This window comes from Vulpes vulpes, chromosome 1 (assembly GCF_048418805.1).
Source record: "Vulpes vulpes isolate BD-2025 chromosome 1, VulVul3, whole genome shotgun sequence".
NCBI lineage: Eukaryota > Metazoa > Chordata > Mammalia > Carnivora > Canidae > Vulpes > Vulpes vulpes.
The window spans coordinates 101,446,898-101,471,258 of record NC_132780.1 but is presented as its reverse complement, the minus strand read 5'-3'; the positions used below and the strand labels follow the sequence as shown (position 1 = coordinate 101,471,258).

At 32.9% G+C, this 24,361-nt stretch overlaps 1 protein-coding gene and 1 non-coding gene across 2 annotated transcripts in view; both read right to left on the bottom strand.

Annotated features, from left to right (window-relative positions):
- The window catches only part of EPHA6 (EPH receptor A6), an 870,413-nt gene that overhangs the window by 705,246 nt on the left and 140,806 nt on the right, over positions 1 to 24,361 (bottom strand).
- Positions 19,923 to 20,114, bottom strand: LOC112913846 (U2 spliceosomal RNA). Its single transcript, XR_003233761.1, has one exon. It is a non-coding gene; the product is annotated as a U2 spliceosomal RNA (small nuclear RNA).

Genomic DNA, 24,361 nt, shown 5'->3' with positions numbered 1-24,361 from the left:
GCTGTTCATCATCTAGTCTGCTGTTCAAACTCTCTAGTGTATATTTTAGTTACTGTATTCTTCAACTTTGTGAGCTGTTTGGTACTTTTATTTTATTTTTATTTTCTTTTAATTTTCTTTCTCTCTGATGAAGTGTTTAGTGTGTTCATCCAATCTTCTCTCAACTTCAGTGAGCATCTTTATAACAATTACTTTGAACTCTTTATTAGGACTCATCTCTGTTTAAGCTATTTGTGTGTGTGTGTGTGTGTGTGTGTGTGCAGTATTATCTTCTTCCTTCATCTGCAACATGTTCATTAGTTCCCTCATTTTGCTTGATTCTCCATGCTTCCATGTATTATGTGCAACAGCTATTTCTCTCCCTTCCTGAAGGAGTGGATCTATGTAACATGCACTTTATCATTTAACCTCACTTTAGTTCTTGATTGTCTCTTGAGCTGTCTCCCCAATTATTTCAGTCCCATAGAGTCCAAAATCACAATCCCCCTTGGCAACCTGAGCCTGGCATTCAAAGGACATTCCTTTTTTTTTTTTTAAGATTTATTTATTTTATGATAGAGAGAGAGAGAGAGAGAGAGAGAGAGGCAGAGACACAGGAGGAGAGAGAAGCAGGCTCCATGCAGGGAGCCCGATGTGGGACTCAATCCTGGACTCCAGGATCAGGCGCCAAACCGCTGAGCCACCCAGGGATCCCCTCAAAGGATATTCCCTGTGTTGCTGCACATGTCCACTAGCTCTGGCAGGGTTGTAAGAGTGGGGGTGGGAGGCAGGACTGTTTATCTACTATATCTGTCAAGGCTGTGAAAGTGATGTGGAGACGTTAGGGGTAGGCCTATGTGTCTATCACGGTAGTTCAAGTGGGGTGGAGTTAGGGGTGGGGCTGTTCATCCAGTGCTACGAGGCAGTTAGGAGGATAAAAAACTGATGCCTGCCAGTGCTGGTATCAGCAAGGGAGGGAGAGACTATAAAGACAGCACCTGGGCAGCCCAGGTGGCTCAGCGGTTCAGCACTGCCTTCAGCCCAGGGCCTGATCCTGGAGACCCGCAGGATTGAGTCCTGCGTCGGGTTCCCTGCATGGAGCCTGCTTCCCCCTCTGCCTGTGTCTCTGCCTCTCTCCCTCTCTCTCTCTATCTCTCATTCATAAATAAAATCTTAAAAAAAAAGAAAGACAGCAACTTCCAGTGTTCCATCCTCAGAGAAACTTCCAATAGATTTGTGCCCCTCTGGCAGATGCTTTAGGTTTAGCAAGTAAATCTCCTTCACCTATGGTCTAGGCTCTTTCCACAGTGCTGCTTTTTGTGCTGAGTCCCATGGTGAGCAGGTCTGCATATGAGCCCTTTAAAAGCAAAATCTTTGTCCTCTACAGCACTACATTTTTCTTGAACATAATCTTCATTGACTTTATATATATGTTATATATATATATATATATATATATATATATATGTTATATATATCATATATAATTCAAATTCAATTTGCCAGCATATCATCATTGGCTTCCAAAATAAGACATTTCAAGGGCTTATGCCTCTGATTCAGGACTCAAGGGTTGAGGTACCAGGTATAGGGCCTAAGTCTTTTTCCCCTTAGAGAGAAGCTCCATTTGTATTTGCTTGTTTTTGTTTTTTGAGATCCCTTCACATTGTGGACATCCACACTGAGCATGGGGTTTCAGGTGAGAGTATGTCTCTGACTCTCCTCCCCATCTTGGTATGATCCCTTTTATCTTTTGTTATAGAGCAGGTGTTCAGCTAGTTCTCAGGTTCTTTCCAGAGGTTATTAGTCCACATGTAGCTATATATTTTCTGTGTCTGTGGGAGGAAGTAAGTTCAAAATCTTCCTAAGCCACTATCTTGAACCCTGACATTAATTAACCTTAGGTTTTTTTTTTTTTTTCCGTGCAGCAGATGCTACCAGTGCTCTGCCCATTTCCTCCGACCTTTCAGAATGTTCTGACATCAACTCTGTGAATGAGGGTTGTTTTTCTATTCCCCCAAACTACAGAAGCTCTGTCTGTGTACACACTAGGTCAGAAGTGCTGACAAATTAACATCCCTAAGGGAAAAGCCCTCAGCAAATAACTGATCGAATTTAGGCTTTGAGATGTGTTTTATACCATTTCCCTGAATGTCCCAGTAGTATTTAGTTCCAGTTATCCATGGTATTAACTAGCTTAATAAAGTATCCTTTATTGCTACCATCCTTTTTCTGTATCACTTTTCCTTCCTAATTCAGCTCCCAAATAAACTACCTGAATTCTTCTCTCAGCATTAACTTATAGAGGAACAGCAACTAAGTTAGTTGGTATAAAAAAATGATTCCGTAAATGGATTACTCACTGGCCAAATGGCAACAAGGATTCCACTACTGGCAGTAAGTGGGACAGTGATAACTCCTGAAATTCTAGAGAATCTAAATTGCTAACATTCTTACCTGTGGTGAATGGAGATATCATAAGGTGGAGGAGTTGCACAGCTTATGTAATATCTCCAAGATTTGAGCGACACTACAGTAGCAAAGGTAATTATAAAATGAGTGGTTATTGTTAAACACTATCAATGCACTGAAAAAAAAATGATATACACAACTCAGCCAACACCCAACTCAGCACAGAGTGAAATAAGAAGACTTTTTTTTTTTTTTTAAATAGCATTTATAGAGACACTAGTCTCCTGCAATGGAAAAGCAGTTAGGGCTGCAAACCGAGCTTAGGACCTAACTTTGCAAGAAACCAAGCTGTAGACAATAATGAATTCACAGACTCACTGTGTCTTTTGCATAAAGTTAGGCAAGTACATGGGAGGATCTAAGACTCAGAAATGGAAAGGAATGGAAATATTTGAGAACCTGAATCCCCAGATTTCCCTAAAATGTGTGGGCCTGAAGAAATGGCTCATTCACCTTTGCTAAAGGACAATAGCCTCCCTTTGCCCGAGGGACATGCAGTGGCCTTGTCTCAGGCAGGTATCTGGCCAGCCTTCTTCAAGATCTCAAGGCTTCTAGGCCAACAAGTACAGTCAATTCTCACTATGACCCAACTGTAGAAGTACTCTCCCTTTACTGGGAAGGAAGGGATTACTGATCAAAAGAACTATTAAGGGCTAATATGTATAGGCCAAGTTCCTTGAGAAAAGTATCTAGAATACGAAAGGGTTACTACAAGTTCTGGGGAATTAACATACACTCCAAGCAGTCCTTAGCCAAAGGATTCTACAAAAGTCACTTACAAATACAATTCACTTGCAAATAATGCCAAGGAACCTCTCTCGAAGACATTTCTTGTACTTGAACTATCATCTCAGGGATTGTTGATGTTTGGGTTCCAAGATCTCTGCAAAACTTGCTAAAATGAAATAGTTAAACTTTTTTTCCTTTCTCTTGTCAACCTATGCCTGTCAATCTCTCCCCTACTATATCTCTACTCATCCAAATTCTACTTATACTTCAGGAAATTAAAAAAACATATTAAATAAAGCTTCTCCAGTCACTCTCAGCAGAGTTCTGCCCCCTGTTTCATAAGCAACATATTTATTACTGAAAAAAACATAATATTCAGGCCAACTGTATACCTATATGCAAAAGAATGAAGCTGGATCTCTTCCTTACACTGTACCCAAAAACTAATGCAAAATGACTCATAGGCCTATATAAGAGCTAAAGCTATAAGAAACTTAAAAGAAAATGTAGGAGTAAATCTCTGTGACTTTGGATTTATCAGTTGTTTCTTAGATATGAAACTGAAGGAACAAGCTACAAAAGAAAATCAAGATAATTTGGATTTCAAAATTAATAACTTGTATACTACAAATAATATATGAAAAAGGTAATATAAATCTCTCAAAGGAAACAGACATAGGCTAGTAAACACATGAAAAGCTCTCAAATCATTAATCACTAGGGAAACACAAATCAAAAAATGTGAAAAGAACAGACAATAATCAATGCTGGCGAAAATGTGGAGAAATTGAAAGCCTCATATATTGGTGGTAAGAATATAAAGTAGCATGGACACTTCAGAAAACAGTTTGGCAGTTTTTCAAGTATTAGAGTTATCATGTGACCCAGCAATTCTATTCCAAAAACATAACCAAGAGAAATGAAAACATAATTCCACATAAAAACTTACAAATGAATGCTCATAGCAGCATTACCATACTAATCAAAAGTGAAGGAAACAAATACCTACCAATATATCTGTGTATATATATATATACATATATATACATATATATATAATTGAATAGTATTTGAGAATAAAAATGAGTAAATAAATTCCAAAGAATTTAAAAAAACATGCTATAAGATGGATGAATCTTGAAAACATTATGCTAAGAAAAAGAAACCAGTCACAAAACAGTGTATCTATTGTTATGATTCCATTTATGTGAAATGTCCAGAATAGGCAAATCTATAGAAAAACAAAGTGGATTAACGTTTGCCTAGTGGTGGAAGTTATGGTGAGATGAGCTGAGAAGGGCATGAGGAGGGATTACTAATGAGTAAGAGGGTTTCTTTTGGGGTGATGAATGTGTCCTAAGCTTTGTAGTGATGGTTTGCACAGCTCTGTGAATATACCAAAGTCACTGAGTTGTACACTTAAAATGGATGAGTTTTACAATATGTTAATTATGTCTTTATTAATAGCATATTTTATAAATGTTTAATAATATTCATCCCTTTCTCTGTTATACATCATGTCTATATTAGTTAATACAGTCCAACTGAACAATCTTAAGTAACAAGGTGGAACTGGTTGGTTTCTATAGGACCACAGAAAAGGCAGGGATGAATAGACGAATGGATTCCAACACTCAAGTGTTAGAATTTTTAGCCCTATTCTATAGTGTTTGATTATTGGCTTTTGTCCATCTTATAGTACATGGAGTTTGTTCACCAACAGATAGACATAGCTAAAAACAACTCAGGACTAAAATCCTTGTAACTTTTTTCTTTTAGACTTTGGAGTTATGCTTGTTTGGGGGTTATGTTAGGTTTTTTTTTTTTTTTTTTTTTTTCCACATCCCAACTCCATAATTTACAAGCTTTGTGACTGGGCAGAAACATTTTGATCCTTTTTTCTTAATGTAATAAAATTATAGGTATTTATCAATTAGCTTATTTCAATTATTTAATGAGATAACACATGTACAACATATAGCATAATGTTTAATATGTGGTATATATTGAAAACACTGGTTCCTAGTTTAGAGGAAAGTCATCCAGGTTAGTGAAGGAAAGTAAGCCCTTAACTTAATGGTCATGACCTATTATGTTGATGTAGGTTAATCAGATCTTCTTTTTTAGAAATTTGAATTAAGAAACATGGAATTAAGGGTGGGCTGTGGGTGGGAGGACCAGTTAGCATTTGGATCTAAATCTGAAAGTTTATTATACAGAATGATTATAAAGACTATGAGAATAATGTGAAAGTGTAGTTTATGAAGGAATCAGATACTGGGTGTAATTGAAACCATGAGTTATTCCCACTACATTTTTAAGTCTATACTCTCTCACTAGGTAATCTCAGTCTGATGACTATCATTTGCATGCCAATAATTTCCAAATTTATATCGAGAACCCTGACCTCTCTACTAAATTTCACACTCATATATAAAGTAGCCTTTTTGACACAGTAACTTGAATATCTAATAGACATCATAAAACATGGTTGAAACAAACCTCTTGGTTCTACCCTTCTACCCTTCTGTTCCTGTGCTAGTCTCACCCATCTTAGCAAATGTAACCACAATCTACTGGTAGTCAAAAGTTTAGGAGAGATCCTTCAGTTATTTTTTCCCCTCATATCTGATACACAAATTGACAACTATTCACATTAGATTTACTTTCCAAACATATCTGATATACATCTGATATACACCATTTTTTTTTTTCCTCCATCTGTGTTACCAACAACTTAGTACAAACCATCCTCATCTCTTACCGATGATACTGCAATTGCCATCCAACTAGTCTTTTGCCCCTTCATGATCCATTTGGTAATCATAGTAGAGCAAAAATGACCCTTTAAAAATATAAAACAATTACTGGGGAAGACTCACCAATATGAGTATGAAGACTGCAGATTTTAATAAGAAAAATAACAATGTATACTTCATGTTAATGGTCCATTATCATCCATCTCTCCTTCTAATAAACATATAGTAAGAATGTCATGCCAAATGCCAGTACAAGAAAAAACTAAATCATTCAATATCATTACCAACATTATTAAAGTATTGCTCAATATTATTACTAGTAATTATTGAATGAGCACAAGCATTGTGTTAAGACTTCACTTGCAATAAATACCTGTAGTCCTCACAAAAATCTTACGAGGTAGGTAATATTATCTATATTTTACATAAAAGGAGGTAAAATAAAGTCTTCTAGAAGTTGATTCACATATTCTAAAGTCAGTGAACTAGCAAATAGTCAAACTTAAAAATCAAAATCTTAAAGGAAACAATAGTAGAGAATATCCCATGCATGTGCATCAAGAGTTTTCTTTCAGTAAAAATTAACATAAATAAATAAATACTTTTCCCAAACCCCTTTGTTTTACTCAACTAATGAAAATTCCAATGTAACCTCATTATTTACTCCCAAGGATTCCATTATTTTCACATTTTTTAGTGCTATGCTGACAGGAACTTAAGGGATTGAAATTTAATAACTTCTATTATTCTTTGTAGTTACAAGATTCTCAAGTCCATGATGCAGTCCCAATTATAGATTCTTTATTTACATTGTGAAATAGGAGAGCTTAATTAAGTAAATCAGGGTTCTGCATATATGATAAGGTCCAGAAAACAGAGGTCCCATTTTGTATCCTTATTTGGTTCAAATTTTCAAAATTAAATTGAGAACCTCTGTGTATACTATAGTAATGTCCTTAGCCATTCAACATTGCCAACACTTATTTTGCTCTTTTTTATATTCTCTAAATACTCTACAACTGCACAGATTTCTCCACCCTTTTGGGTTGTAAATTTTGACCCACCAATGCCACTGGTTTGCTGTTATCCAAATTCCTTTTAATGATTCCTTGTTTTCAGAATCACTTTGCACATTATTCCAGCTCTGTTCAATATAAATACAGCTGAGTCTGTATTTTATTTCATTCAGTTTTTACTTCTCTCATCACTGTGATTCAGATTTTCTACACCTTTTATTTTCTCTCTTATACTGGGCATGTGGAATTATCTGAACAGCTTTTTCTTACTTTTTATCAAATTTTATTTTAATGCCTTCCTGATCACAGAGACCATTCTCCTGCCAAATTAATAAATTCAGGTCTTTGCAAAATGTGTCCTCTAGCTTGCTAGGAACCGCTCTGTATGGAACTCTAAGCTCTGTAACCTGCTGTTTACTTAACATATCTTTTCATTCCAAAGTTATAACCTTCAGCTAGAAGGAATAAAAAAAAAGGCAACAGAGGCCATCAGATTTCTTCCCAGAACCTCAAAAACCTAATAGCTGATTTCCAGCCTTTGGGTTAAGTGCATTATTTGTATTCATTTAAGTTATGCTGGGTTAGAAGCTATCTAGTCAGTTCAGTGGGTCATAGCTATCTGGATATGCTTAAATTTTCTGACTCACTCATCAGGATTAGTTACTATCACCTATGTAACCTCTTATTAGCAGTTTCTTAATAATCTTTGAGGAGAGAAATTTTACTTCTAATTACTAATCTCTAAGCCATTTCTGTGTATTTGAATTGTTATTTCTTCAGAAGGCTAAGGAAGACACTTGTAAAGAAATGTGTATGTACTGAATAATGCTCTAAAATTTATTTTCATGTTCTTCTTACAGCATGGAACATTTTTCCATTTAGCAACCTTTGACACGAACCTGCTAAAACATTTGCTCAGAAATGTAGAGGGCATGTTTACTCCATTTCCTACTGAATACTGATTCATATGAGACAAGCATGTGTTTTAAACATTTTTATCCCTTAGAGTGACCAGCAAATGATTCTTCAGCTGATTTCTTCAAAGCATTTTTCATATCACACAAACACAGTTTGTATATGCTCTTACCTATAACATTTTTAAAGTGACTCTTATATTTTAATTAAAGTGCATCCATCTGAAAATTCATTAGCATAATGTGTAAGAAGGTGGGAAATACTAGATTTACTAACATGGACAATAAAATGAATGTTGTTCATTATATATCCTTTTAAATAATTGAATTGTCTGTAATGGTTAAAATAAAGATTATTCAATAAAAAGTACCACACTGACCCTTATTTTCTTAAAATTTCTGCCTGCTTCTATAAATGTACATCATAATGTCTTTTTCTTAGGTCACAAATTCCTTTTGCCATTAATCTTAAAGTTTACCAAAAGTGAGTTAAAAAAAAAAAAAGACTGGGAATATTGATACAAGTATTTAAAAAGAACAAATCTTAATTTCCACAACATGAGTGGGAATTCCTCACATACAAAAGCTGCTTTTCTTCTGCCTTCTTGGAAAATATGCACTACTAAATAACTTAAATATTTCTTGCATAGACACTGAAAAATCATAAACAGTATGAATAAATTCCAAGTCTATTCACATGTATGAATAAAACTCATTAAAATACATGGGAACCTGAATAAATGTAACAGATATAGCATGCTCATGGATAAAAACAGTATTATAAAGATACATATAATCCATCTTTTTGAAGGTCACCCTGACGGCACACATCAGATTTAAATTTTTATACCCCTTGATACAGTATGTCTACTTTTAGAAATATGCTATTGAAATACAAGAATGTTCACTGAAAAGCTCTTCTATTGGTGAAAAATTAGAGACAAATGAAATATCTACAATAAGTCAACGGATAAATTATGGTTGATCTGTACTTTACATAGAGTTGTTAATATAGCTCATTAATCATTCAAATAATTCAATAATTCATTCAATATTTATTAAGAATCTATGTGGCAGATAGTGTTCTACTTAGGACACACACCAGTGAAAATGTAAGACAAACTCTCTGCTTTCAAAGAATATTTATTACATGATAGCTTGTTATAAGAAAATTAAGAAGAAATATATGAAATATCATTGGTAAAAGTACTACAGAGAAAAAGTAAGGTAAGGGAGCTCTGAGTGAATGAGACAGGTGTTCTTTTATAGAAGATAACCACCTGATATTGGAAACTTAACTAAGGGGTAAGACAAGAAGAAACACGGGGGAAGAGCATTAAAGGAAGAAGAAATAGATCAAAACGGCATGATTTGGGAGCAAGTGCAACTTGAGAAACAGCAAGGGGCCAGTGTGACTAGAGTTCAGTGTGCAAGGGTAGCAGTGGCAAGAAATGAGCTCAAAGAGACAGCTGAGGGATCCCTGGGTGGCGCAGCGGTTTGGCGCCTGCCTTTGGCCCGGGGCGCCATCCTGGAGACCCGGGATCGAATCCCACGTCGGGCTCCCGGTGCATGGAGCCTGCTTCTCCCTCTGCCTGTGTCTCTGCCTCTCTCTCTCTCTCTGTGTGACTATCATAAATAAATAAAATCTTTAAAAAAAAAAAAAAAAGAGACAGCTGAGAAGAAAGATCACTAAGACTTAAGCAGACTAAAGTGAGGATTTTGACTTTTGCTCTTAATAAGATTTCGAATGACTGGAAGGTTTTATCATGAGGAATGACGAGATCTGGCTTACGTTTTAAGTGGGTCATTCTGGTTGCTATCTGGATAATAGGCTGCAGAAGGCAAGTGAGGGAGGAACTTAAGTTAATATCCTATTAAAATAGTATAAGTGAGAGGAGATTACATCTAGACTTAAATAGCACCAGTAAATGTAATGATACTAGGTATATTTTAAGGCTGACCTGATAGGACTTGCATGATTTGGATATGGGGTATAAAATAAAGAGGGAATGGCAAGTATGAGATGGATCAGCATAGGCTGATATAGAAGGTTGCCCATGATATATTATCAAGTGATACCAAAGAAACCTGCATCAAAATGTGTACAACTGGACCGCTTTTATTCTCTAAAAAAATGTCTGGAAAGATAGATACTGATAAGGAAATTTTCTACTTTTAATGTATGTGGGCCCTGCTCCTGGGTTCCCAGGGAAGCTATACTTGAGTATTTATTTAGCAAGGTCAAAATGACTCCATGAAGCCTCAAAGCATGGGCTCTATTTCTGCCCCAAGCAGACACTGTAAATCTGCTTAAAGAAAGTAACCAAAAGGAGCATTCTGAACACAAAAGGTAAGAAAAAGTAAAAAATTTTCCTGGTTCCCATAAGCCATACAGTCATACAGTCCTACATATACTAGAAACTTAAGGTAGGCAACTTTCTGAAAAGTTCTTTGGCTAATAATTTGTAACTTTTTGTGTAAATAAATAAATAACCCTACAGAAAATACTCCCTGGACTGCTCACTTATTTGTGAAAATTATATATCTTGGGTAGTTGTCCTAACTTGGGCTGGAATAAAGCGCTCTCTCTCTTTTTTTTTTAATTCTGAAGGGTTTGTTTATTTTGTGTCAACAACACCACGTTTTAATTAGTAGTTAACTCTAAGAAAGGAAATGGCAGATAAAAACTTCACACTTCATGGACTTTGTTATTATTTGAGTATTTTATTGCTAACATGTATAACTTCTGTAAGAAACATAAATACTGAAGTAGAAAAATGCATTTATGATTACATTAAAATATAAAGCTTCTAAATTTTGAAGATACTACAAAGTGACAAGATAAAATATAAACTTTAAATACTTGCAACATATGTAAGTAATAAATATGTTCAGAACATACATTCAGAACATATATAATGAATTCTCAAAAATCAAAAGAAAAAGAAAATGTAAAATAAAAGAGGAGCCAAATATATGAACAAAAAAGGAAGAAAGAGTAGCAAATAAACATGAAAAGAAGCTCTCTCTCATAAATGAACATGAAATGCAAATTAAAACCATTCTGAGATTATTTTTTTACATTCACTGGCCTGGTACAAGTTAGGTAGTCTAAAATTATTATCATTGTATGTGATGTGAAGATACAAAGATGTGTAGAAAAATGTGAAGTATCAGGAATTCTTATCCATTGCTGGTAAAATATAAATTAATACAGCCACTTTATGAAATACTACATTATAAAATAAAGTTGTAAATATGTAAAAAAAAAAGGGGGGGAACTTAAAATTGTTTTTTAGTGAAAGAAAGGAGAGACAATAACATGAGTCTCTAAATTAGAGGTGACTAGCTCTGATAGCTCTGATAATTCACTTGTAATTTTCAATATCAATACAAAATGATTTATAAATCAACTTCTCAATAGACAGTGGCTTAAAAATTTGAAATGTAAACCTTGTACTTTATTTTTCAATGATATAAATACTAAGTTGGATTTCCAAATGCAATTTCTCATTAAAAAAATTAGTACTTGGTTGGCATACAACAAAGCATGGCAAACCTAAATAATATGGTATGGTAAAAAAAAATATATAGGCTTTGGAAAATGCAGAAAATCCTGAATTCAAATACTGACACTAAATAGAAAGTTTAGAAAATATATTTATTATGTGTCACTGTGCTCAGTGATGCTTATCAGGCCACTCAACACAAGGTTCCAATCATAACTAGCTCACCTTGTCTGGATGTGGGTGTGAGGGGATGCTAACTAATGGGTTTTAGTACAGCATGGAAGAACTGGATAAGCACTTAGCTTGGGTAATAAAAAATGATTAAGTTTTCCAAGAGCTCTGGCTGTCAGGATTAGGGCTACCAACCTTTTCTACGTTTAGCTCAAACCATGTAAGCCACAGATAACTAGGTTACTGAGAAATAGCAAGTCAACTCTTAATTCCTTTCTTCCTTCCTCACCAGAGACCATGCTCCTTTTTCAGGACCACTCATTATACAGATCTCTTCTTTTTCTAAATTACTATCAATGTATGGACTATGAAACCAAGTTTGCATTTATAATGTATTCAGCACACACTTTTCTGTCTTTATAAAGGAGTGAATCTATGATATAACTTAGAAATTTCAATCAAAAAATGTGATTTTAACCTATGATTTTAGCAAACTTTTAAAAATATATTTAATTACTTAATCTTCAAATTCTATTTCTATACAATAAAAAATTGACTTTACAAAGTTGATATGAGGATCTTATATCTCCATAACTTTAGACATTTGATAAACTCTGAGATATGATGTAAAACAGAATTATGATAATGATGATGATCTATTACATTTATAATCTATTATATCATAAGAATCCCTTGATGTCAAGGATTCTATTAAATACCTGAATTCTTTCAGCTAAAAATTATTTACTTTTTAACTAGGAATAATAACTGAGTAGTTAGTAATGAGTATTTTGTAAATACTATTGCTTTATCAAGTAAGTTCATCTTCATTAAAATGAGATAATAAAACTAAAGAAAGCAAATTTCAATTTTTTATATCACAAATATGAGATAAAGTATATTAGAACAAGAAATTAAATCAAATGATAGGCAAAAAGTAATGCAGGATACAAAAATAGATGGTATGGAAGCAGCATCCAATTATAAGACAAATATTAGAGATGCTAAAGAAAAACTGTCTTCTACCAGAGAATTTTTTTTCTTGAAAATGAAATTTGAAACAGTAAAGCAATTAAAGAAATGAATCGTTTTTCACTATTATGATGTCACTGCCAACACTGAATATCAGATCTTAACTAAATAAAAAGCCAAGTCAAAACTAAAATACATTTCATAATCAAGGAACGATAAAAAGAAAAAAAATAAATACAGGCTCAATATAAGAGAATTATAATTAGTCAATACCATGTCTCTTAAATCACTAATTCTAATAGGAAATATTTCAATGTTTAATGATATAGAACTAGGTAGAAATTACAGATATTGGTAAAAATAATATATCACAATGGAGAATGACAATTGTGATGTGTACAGAAATATACACACACAAAGTAATGAAATGTGGAGTTCCTGGCTGGCTCAGTAAGTTAAGTACCCAACTCTTGATTATAGTTCAGGTCATTGTCTCAGGGCGCTGGGATCCAGTCCTGCCTTGAGCTCCCCACTCAGCTGGGAGTCTGCTGGTCTCCCTCTCCCTCCTCCTCTCCCCCTGCTTGTACATGGGCATGAGCAGGCTCTCTCTCTCTCTCATGAATAAATCTTTTAAAAAATAATGAAAAGTGAATAACATTGAATTTAGATATATACACTAAAATAATACTCAAAATTATGACACAGAATCAGGGGACTTGAGAATTGACAAATAATTAGCTTTAAGGAGTAAGGGTGTTTTTGAAGATTCTCTCTTTTGAACAATGATGATTAGTTGCTTCTGTTTAATTTCCATTGTTCAGTTTTTTCAATTTTAAAAATCCAATTACCAAAGTTATTTTTTTCATGAGGTAGTAAATTACAATTAAGAAAAAGACACAGTCCTTGACTTCACAGAATTTCAAGTTCATTAGGGAATGAGCCACAGTCAGTACACCTTAGAATACCAAGGGCAATAGGGGTTACACCGTGATTCTGAACAAGATGCTATGGGATCCTAGGGTCAGCAGTAACTAACGCTTGCTTAAGAGAATCTAGGCTTCACAGACCAGACATGGCATCAGTATTTGAATTGGAGAATAAGCAGTTTTAGCTAGACCAAGAACTAGAAAATAAAAGAATCCCTAGTATGTAGAGAGAAGCACATGAGAAATTATGTTCATAGAGCATCGTAAGATGGAAATTGTGGTTCGAACATAAGGCTGTTGGAAAGAAAGAATATGAAGCTGGAAAATCAGGGGCACACTAGATTTCCAAGAACCTACAGAGCCTACTAAACACAGTAACTTCAGATAATGCAAGTCATCAAAGGCTTTAAAACTGACATTGGCCTAGGTAGAACTTAATTAAGTTAGAAGACACTGAATGAAAAGGACATTATCTTAGGAAGTTAAGGACACAAAGAGTTCAATGTTAAGACTATTAAGTTTGTAGACATAAAGCATTTAATGTTAAGACCTGAATTCTAGTAGTCAATATGGATTATGGTGCTGGAGGTCAGATAAAAGTTCAGGACTTTAGAAAATATTTTGAATAACATCTGGCCTTCTAATGATTATGGTAGCCACAGATGAGGTGTCCCAGAGGGAATAAGTTTTAACAGTAGAGGAAAAATGAGGAGACAGCATTGAAAACGCTATTTACACAGCAGGGAAAGGAAAAAAAAGAATTTAAAATTGTATTTGCATTAAGCCAAACATTTCAGAAGTTAATTCTCTTTCCTTCCTTTTTAATGCTTTTAAGTCATTAAAATTGTTACCAAAAATAAAAAATAAAAAAAAATAAAAAATAAAATTGTTACCTATTTTAGCCTATGTCATTTATAATTAAACCCTATTAATTATAGAGGTTTAATTCATATACTATGCTAATAGATAATATATTTAGCATGTTATATGCACTTTATTAAGTATCTCATTAAATTCTCAAACAATCCCATGAAGTCATCAATTATTTTTAACCAAATCTTACTAATAAAGAAACTGACACATAGAGTGGTTGGGTAATCTACCCAGAGTGACATAACTAATAAATAATGGAGCAGAACTTTGAAAATAAAGCCCACCTTCTCATCAACTACATTACTTCTATATACTTCATTTTTTATTACCAGTAGTTACTTTTGTTTTATGTTATCATTTTCACTTAAATGATTTTAATTAAATTTTGTATTATAATTAAATTTAAAAGACATGAAAAACCACCTATGATCCTTCTATATCAATCAGTAATGAATACAGATTCTCATTTATCTTGGACCTGGTATATATCTATAAATAAACCTCAGTGTTCTTGGTTTTGAATTAATAATCAAGTGCAACACATATAATAATAATCCAACACCAAAGTTTCATCTAACACCATGTTTCTTTAGTGTTATGAAAGGATATAGGGAACACAACCAAATTCTATACACAGAAATAGGCAACAGCCAGCACAAGACTCAAAGGCAGGGCTTCCAAAGATCCCACTCACTCAGGATTCAGGACAGGGAATCAAAAAAGACAATACAGGGTGTGTGAAGACAACCTCATTTCAGGAAACCAATCAGCACTGGGGTCCCTTAAGCTATTACACCTCGTGCTGATTCTCTGATCTATCAATATAGTTAGTTATCATCCAGTAAGCCGTCTCAACAAGTAGGTACAGGTATTTGGCTTAATGAAAAGTAACCTTGGGCAGCCCGGTTTAGCACTGCCTTCAGGCTAGTATATGAATTAAATCTCTATAATTAATAGGGTTTAATTATAAATGACATAGGCTAAAATAGGTAACAATTTTATTTTTTATTTTTTTTTTATTTTTTATTTTTGGTAACAATTTTAATGACTTAAAAGCATTAAAAAGGAAGGAAAGAGACCAGGGATCGAGTCCCACATCAGGTACCCTGCATGGAGCCTGCTTCTCCCTCTGCCTGTCTCTCTCTCTCTCTCTCTGTCTCTCATGAATAAATAAATGAAATTTTAAAAAAAGTAACCTGGCCAGATTTTCATTTACCTTGGATCTGGTATATACCTATAAACAACTTGAATTTGTAGTACAAGGAGACTGTCTGAAGATAGAGAAAAGATGACTAACCAGTTATTAATACTTTCCTTCCACCATAGATATATGTTAGAAAATCAAATTATTTCATTTAATTGATCTTTATTAAAATATAATTACATATTAAATGCTTGTTTGCTTTTTACATAAAACTAATTTATTTTTAAGATATCTCTTCTTTCAGGGAAGCAAACTAACATCAATAAGATTTATTACATTTTCCAAATCTTAAAGAATGCACTGATCCCTAATATTTGAAGTATATTTTAAAATATCCAAAATATCCAAAATTACAGCGTTAAATATGAGCTATAACAGAATATGGACTGAAAAGCCACAAAAAGGTTTTAGTTTCTTTGGTGTGGTAGTTATAGTGACATTTATTTTTTTTAACAAGCAATAATAAAAAATGTCCTTCATAACTTATAGGACATACAAAGCACATAAAGTACATATGAAAACAACTGTTCCATAAAATAACCTAATTTTTAAATGAGTATGTCTATTTTAAGAAACATATGAAGTATATTTTACCAAAGTACAAATGAAAATCCCAGGTTTTGCTCTTGTACTTATTTTCAAATGGTTTTAAATGGAAAAATATTCTTCTATCCAATACATGTATAGATTTTCATTTATTAAAATCACATGAAGAATTTTCCCGTGAAAATGTTGATTTACTGTTTTGCCATATTTCCTTTTCTCTATATACATTTTGAGGGTTGATATTATTTCCTGTGGATCAGAATCATAATGGTTTTAATAACTGCAAATTTACCCTCCTTCACTTTTCTGTAGCCTTTAAGATACGCTTAAAGTTCTCAACGTCAATCTCTCAATTTTATTAATTATAGATTAATATATTTTTATCATTTGATTATAAATACAAATCTGTAAGTATTTTTGTGCTACACTAAGTGATTTATCTTTTTTTGTTTTACTTAACCCTCAAAAATCTATAAAGTAGGTAATATTATTTTAGTTATTTTAGAGATGAGAACTAAATATGGAATTGTTAAGTGCTCTGACCGAAATCTTACAGATCTATATTTTTATTTTTTCAGGCTAGGAATGTAGGCTTCTTATTAGAAATAAATTGAGAACCTATCCTAACTCCAGTATCTGACTTACACAACTTTTGTAATCTTTGGTTATATAGGAGTTAGCTGCTCATTTAATTTGTCCAGATGTGCAATTCAGAAAATATAGGTTAAGTGAAAATTATTTCATTTCAGGGAATGCATCAGCTCTGGGGCTCCATACTGGACAACACAGGTCTATAAAGCAAAACAGACTCTTGGGGCATATGGTAAATATGGAATCACAAAATCTATTTAGGGCTATTGAATTAATCCAAGGGATAGGTGATGCTATCAAGGACCAGAGTGGTAATAGTAACAGTTTAAAAAGGCAATCAAGAAACAGACTCTTAACTACAAAAAAACAAACTAATGGTTACCAGAAGGGAGGTGAATTGGATGATGGGTTAAATAGGTGATGGAGATAAATGAGTGCACTTGTTGTGATGAGCACTGGGTGTTGTGTGAAGTGTTGAATCAATATATTATATACTAGAAACTAATATTATACTGTATGTTAACCAACTGAAATTTAAATAAAAACTTAAATAAAATTAAACATTTGTTTTAAAAGAAAAATTTCTAAATATACTTTTAAAGGAAAGCCACAGAAATTTGCTATTGAACATATTATAAAATTTGAGAAAAAGTGAGGTCAAAAAGAACTCCAAGTTTCTGTCTAGAGTTATTGGAATACTGGAATCTCCCTTTTGTCAAACAGAGATTACTGTGGAAGGAACAGGTTGAGGTAGGTTAATAAGGAGTTCAGATTCGGAAATGTTATATAAGATGCCTGATAAACATCCAAGTTGAGCATGTACAATTCTGGATATAGAAGTCTGAGTTCAGAAGAGAAATCTAGGCTGGAATATATATTCAGGATTCAGTTAATATAAAGTCTTGAGGCTGAATAAAACCACATGGAGAGTAAATGGCAATAAAAAAATAAAATGACTGATCCTTGGAGGAGAAATCAACCAAGGAAATAGAAAAGGCAAGAAAAGAAGCAGAACAGAGGGATGTTTTAGAAACCAACCAACATAACTGCTTCAAAAAACGGGTAGCTATTATACATGATTAATGCTATTGATAACTCAAATATGATGAAGGCTGAAAATGGACTTCTAGATTTGACAATGTGAGCATTATGGGTGATATTGAGTTGGGCTGTTTTGGCAAACAGTTAGATAGAAGTCCAACTAGTCTAACTGGAATGATTTTGTGAGAAAACATGGGGAATGCAGACAGCTCTTTCATAGAAAAATTATGAAGACAACATATAGATAATTTTTAAATGAATTGTTTTTAGAGAAATGTGTAGTACCTAAAGGGGGATGAACATATGGCAGCATATTTATATGCTGATGTATATAATGCAACTGATGATGCATTAGATTAACATTATTAATATTAGAGAATACATATCATGAATTGCATAACTCACTTTCTTACATTTCAATGATAATTTCCAAAACCTGAAATTCACTTTTGTCATTATCTCTTTTTTTTTATTATCTCCTTTATTTTCATTTAATAGTTAATTTTTACAGTTTATTCCCCAGGAAAATATAGGCTGCTTAGCCTATCTCTCCTCTACAATTTTTAATATGATGTATGTATGCATACGTATACGTGTATGCACACATATACACACATATATATGTATGCCCACAGATAGTCTCTACTATGAGACAAAATGAGACCTTTGAACTAAATTATCTCTTACTCTCCAGACTGTTTTTAAAGGACTATAATCCTTTCTTAGTCTCTCCAGAGATTTGCTTCATTTATTGGGAGCAGTTATTCACAGAGCTATTGCTCAACTTCACTCGTCACTATGAATGCCTAAATCTGATCTATTTATGACCCTTTCTTCTTGACTGAAAAAAATATGTTTAACACTTCAGCTAAAATTATTTATTAACAGGATTAATGAAGTTGTTTTTTCTCTATCTCAATCTGTTAGAAAATTTTGTCTTGGTCCATTTTTATCTTAATAATTGCTGCCTCTTTTCAGTTTTGCTGATCCATACTGTAAAGAACTTGGAGCAGCTAAATTTGTCAACAATGCTCTCATTTACAAGAAATAAGGAACCCCATGTTATCCTTACTTTAGGGTTATATTTATTTTTTCATTTGTATTCAACTGGCTAACATATAGTACATTATTAGTTTCAGATGTAGAGTTATGTTTATTGCTGCTTATTTTATGTAGGCTGATAATTAAATAGTTCATTCTCATTGAGTGTTTACTCAATGCAACATGAAAAAGTTAGAATTTTGAAAAAATGCTACCTGGACCACCATTCTAGTCTGTCCAAACTAACAATATGCTAGGCCATTAAGAAAAGACAGTAGCCACATATGCCAAAGTCGCTTTATAGTTACTAGGCAGATGGACTTATAAATGCATCTGAAATTAATAAATACAGTGTTAGGACCAATGCCTATTTATCTATCAAGAATTTTTTTTTTTTTGCCATTTTTTTTTTTAAGTAAGGGAAAGGGGAAGAGGAGAGAGAATCTTAAGCAGGCTCTATGGCCAGCCCAGTGAGGAGCCCAATATGGGGCTCAATCTAACAACCCCTGAGATTATGACCTGAGCCAAAATCAAGAGCCAGACACTTAACCAACTGTGTCACCCAGGTACCCTACCCAAGTATTTTTTTTTTTAATGTCTGACTCTGTACATTTAGTTCTATCAATAAATTTCCTATGTAACTAATATTTTAAAATCAATTTATCAGACCTCATAGGAGACAGAAGCAATGATATACTGAGGTACAATCACTTCTATCAAGGAGTTCACAACTAAATACTAGGGAAAGAAGAATAAGAGCAGCAAAACATAATTTCCTGAAATAATTTTTGTAATACAAGGCAAATATGATAAAGCCTGTAAACCAAGTATAGATTACTGTACATTTTTCTGTGAATAAGTTGGCGAGAGAATTATACACAAATAGAAATATGTCTTAAACTTCAAATGTATCACGCTTGGATTAAGCAGACATGTAAATATATACTATTATAACATTAGCTCTTATACATATGCAAAGATAATTCCTATATTTTGTGCACTTATCATTTCAGAATTAAACTGTCAACGGTATAACTTGATTTTCTTATATCTTTCATTGACAAATTAACTTAGTCCCCCAGTTAAATGATGTTTTTTGTTCTTCATTTACATATATTTTGACTATTGCTAAGTGATAACCTTTTAAAAGTCATGACTATGGTTTGTGTGTCTGTGGTGTAGAGGTGTATCATTCCCGGAAGTACTGAAATAACCAGGTCGATGGATGACAGTGGATGGAGCAAGCTACTAATTTCTTCTCCCTGCTCCAAAAATCCATTTATATATTTATCCTCAGATAGGGGACATACCAGATATTAAGCTGATAAGAACAGTACTACATTTGATTCAGCCAAAAGGCTACAAAGCAACTATTTTTTTTTTTAAATATACCAGTTACAATTACAATGTGCAACTTGTATTCATGGAATTACTGCCATGCTTCTCTACTGCAATGCATTTTAATAATCTGAGTGGAGATTCATTATATTTCAAAATATGCAAAATCTGAAATTAAGGTTTTGAGGTTAGTTTTTTTTTAAATGTCCTTTTAAGGTCATTTTGCAAATTCACTGACCTGTATCTTCGGAGTCCTCCCAGGTATAGGACAACATTAATGACATTAATGAATATTTAGTTACTCTTAAACTTTCAGTAAGAGTCAAGAGCAATAATATAGAGCTTGAGATACAGAAAAGGGAACTTATAGAAACTACCTACTGCCATTTATATAGTATATACAGAAATGCTTGACAAAGTTGATATACCTTTTTATAATAATTTAACTTCAAACTCTAGTATAATGGATTAATAACAGCTTGCTATATTTTAGAGTATGTATAAAACAGAACCATGATGTTTTTAATTAGCTAATTTTGCATACTTTAAAACTACGACATTTCAAAAATATTTTTGAGAAGCCAGATGTTTGTCACTGATATATTTTTTTAAACAGCAATTAAGAAATAGATGTTAAGTTCAAAATAAAAGTATAGACTTTTTCATGTACTCTGGGGTCTAAAAAGACAAATTGCCATAGCAAGAAAAAAAAATCTTTCTACTTAAAAAGATGTTATTAAATGTCGTTTTCCTAGAAACTTTTCCAACCTGGCTCCTATGGAGCTGCAGCATGTACATCCAGAGGAGAAGTAACATCAGGGTCTGGTGAGGTGGTCTCTTCAGTGCCTTCTTGAATTTTCCCCCCTTTTAGCAGTGTTGAAAATAGGTCTGGAAAAGCATAGGAAAGCTATATCAAATTTTCCTGAGGAGGTTTTTTCCATACTGTTTTAGCAACTTTGCATGGTGAAGGTGTTATATGGTATGACATACGTATTCATTTTCACTAATGAGTCCTTCCATGTAAAGTTAACAATATCCTCAAGAAAAATATAATTACACTGTATTAATTCAAGTCAAGCTATATTTAAAAATATGCTTGTGTGCATCAGATCAGAAGCAGCCTTAGAACTACACAAACATAAAAATTATTTCTAAGAAACACTGAACTATTTAGGATGGTATCCATTATACAAAATGAAATATGATGCTTTAGGACAATATGTCTTTTGATATGCTATCTTCATATGCTAGATTTAAAAAAAATATTTAAATATAATATGCTCTTATACAGTCCAGAAAAATGAAATGCATTGTTTAATGAGTATAAGTGAGAATTCTTTCCATGTGTACTCATAGAATAGTTTTGCATATATATGTCACATATATATGAAATAGTTATACATTTGTGTTTACCAAAAATAAAAATATCACTAATTACACTTCTAATTGTGAATGAGAAAGATAAGATTGTATGTTGGCAGATATATATCACCTTTAATTTGTTGAAGTGCTCAGCCTAATTAGTTATAACATGAGAAATATATTTTGATATAATTCTTCCCCAGTATTGACTACCTGACATGTAGTGAAACTATTGATGATTTTAATTATAGTTTTTTTCTAAAATCCATAAAAAAAATTTTTATGAGTATTATCTTTTGGTTTAGTGAAAACGAATGTAGCAATAAATATTTAAAGAAGAGAGGTTGCTAAAACAGTAACCATGAATCTAAATACTCAGTGTTACTAGATTTAACTTTACAAGACTTGATGGACATTAGAGAACCAATATTATTTGAATTTCTGTACAACTGAAAATGGACAAACAATATCACCATTTTTATGGTGCCAGAATATTAAAAAAAAAAAAAACAAGTATTGGAGAAGACTTTTATAGTGCTAAGACTAAAGATAATATTTAAAGCTTTTATATATTTAAAGGACTTTTTTTTCTAACCCATGTTTTCATATTTATGATTGACAGTCCTTTAGGAAAAAGACATTTGAATGATCTGATTGTTTCATGGTCTTCAATTTGTTAATGCTCATTTCAATGTCATTTGCCTTCCCAATTGCTCACTCTTATAACTTTATCTAAACTTCACTAATACTTAAAGTACTATGAAATAATATAAATACTATAAACTATTTTTACAAATATTCTTATACCCAATTACCATGACTATGATATATACACATAGTGAAATTATAGTTATACAATATGTAATTTCCTTAATGAGACACAAAACCAATAGAAATATATATTCCTGTTTGATATATTTTATTGTATTTTTCTAGAAATCTATATTTGGTTATTTCAAAACCATAGTTAAAAAATAATATGGTGTGCTTAAAAAATTGATTCTAAAAAACAAATAATTTATAATTAAGATTAAAACACCCAAATATACTAATGTAATTTCTTTAATAAAATAGTAGAATAGAATTAGAATTAATCTTTGAGAATAAACCCTAAAAACAAAAATGAAAACCAAAGGTTCAAGGCAGAAAAATCTGATAGTAATTAACACTGACCTCTGTGACTTAAATTTAAGTTACAAATCAAAATAGTCTAGTCAGTCAAAGGGCGGTACTCTATTCACAAACAACTCTCTTTGTGGCTCAAATATGTACAAATTTATTTATCTCTATGGAAATAAAAACTCATTAAAACAGGAAAATATACTTCAGACTTTGATAGAGAAACTCTATTAATAACTATTTTAGAATGAGCAGTACAATTAAGTGGGGGGGAACCTGTGATTTAATGACAAATTTCTGAGTTGAAGATATTCACCAATATGATATTGCAGAAGCTTAAGGAAAATCATATACAATCAGAACATCTGATTATGAACAACAAAGCCTATGAAACTGAAAATGTGCTCAGAGACCCTGCTGTGACAAAAAGCCTACAAAATAAACGATGCATTTCTTCAAGATCAGCTGTAACATAAGCAAATCCTTCCAAGATATCTACAAAAATGAGTTCATCAGAATTCCCAAGTGTTCATAAAGTATTCAATATTAAATATCCCTCTTAAATATGGAAGTGTCTAAGTTAAAATTATAGTAAAATTAATTTAATTTTCCCAAATTTCCGGCCAATAGGTTGTCACTTTGCATAAGCAAGCAGAATTCAAAATTGAAAAGAGCGAACTATGAAAGAAAAAAAAAAATGAACCAGGGAAAAGTTTGCTGCTGAAAAAAAGTACAGCCTAAGAGAAATCTTTTCAAAGGTATCACAGATAAACTAGGCATATTATTAGAGGTGAAATTGTAAAGACTTCATTTTCCATGATTTAGTAATGAAATACAGCGTTCACAAGCCATGAATGTTATAAGAGGAGAAAAATGGCAAGTTCTTGTTTCTTTCTTGGAAGATTATTACATCTCTCTCTCTCTCTCTCTCTCTCTCTCTCTCACACACACACACACACACACACACTGATATTAGCTAAGTTTTAAATTATTAAATATCAAATTGTTTAAGAGGTTTAACATAATACCTTATAAGAAATGGAGTATAGGATTCAAGGTTAAAGGAAAAAAGGTGAAGTTTTCTAAGTATATGGATCCTCAAAGTATTAAAATGAATATGCAAATAAAGCAAAAGAATGGTAGCAAGTTCATGAACACCATTAGTTATAAACTTCATAACAAGATAAATAAATATAATTATCTGGTTATTATATACAGGGCTTTAAAAGTTCCCAGTCAGCATCTAGTTAGCTTAGAGAGCGATGAAGAGTGAAGAGAAGACAACTAGTCAGGTTACACGGAGGGACTGAGACCAACCTGAATGAATAAAGACACACAAAATAATTCTGCACAGCAGTGGGTAGAAATGAGAAAATGATAATAATAATTCCTTGGTGAAACAAATTTTGGGAAACCTAAGGATCAAATTTAAATGTTATGCACATGCTTGTGTTGGATTATGTATTTTTATAATTAAAAATATTTCAGGGATCCCTGGGTGGCTCAGCAGTTTAGCGCCTGCCTTTAGCCCTGGGTGTGATCCTGGAGTCCCAGGATCAAGTCCCACATCAGGCTCCCTGCACTGAGCCTGCTTCTCCCTCTGCCTTTCTCTCTCTCTCTCTCTCTCTCTCTCTCTCTCTCTCTGTGTCTCTCATGAATAATAAAATCTTAAAAAAAATAGATAAAAATAAAAATATTTCAGTCTTTAAAATGCTATTTTAACTTAGGAATACCTACCGGGAATAGTACACTCTATGTTTCCATTTTTGGTGAAACGTGTCATGGGACATTTCTCTCCA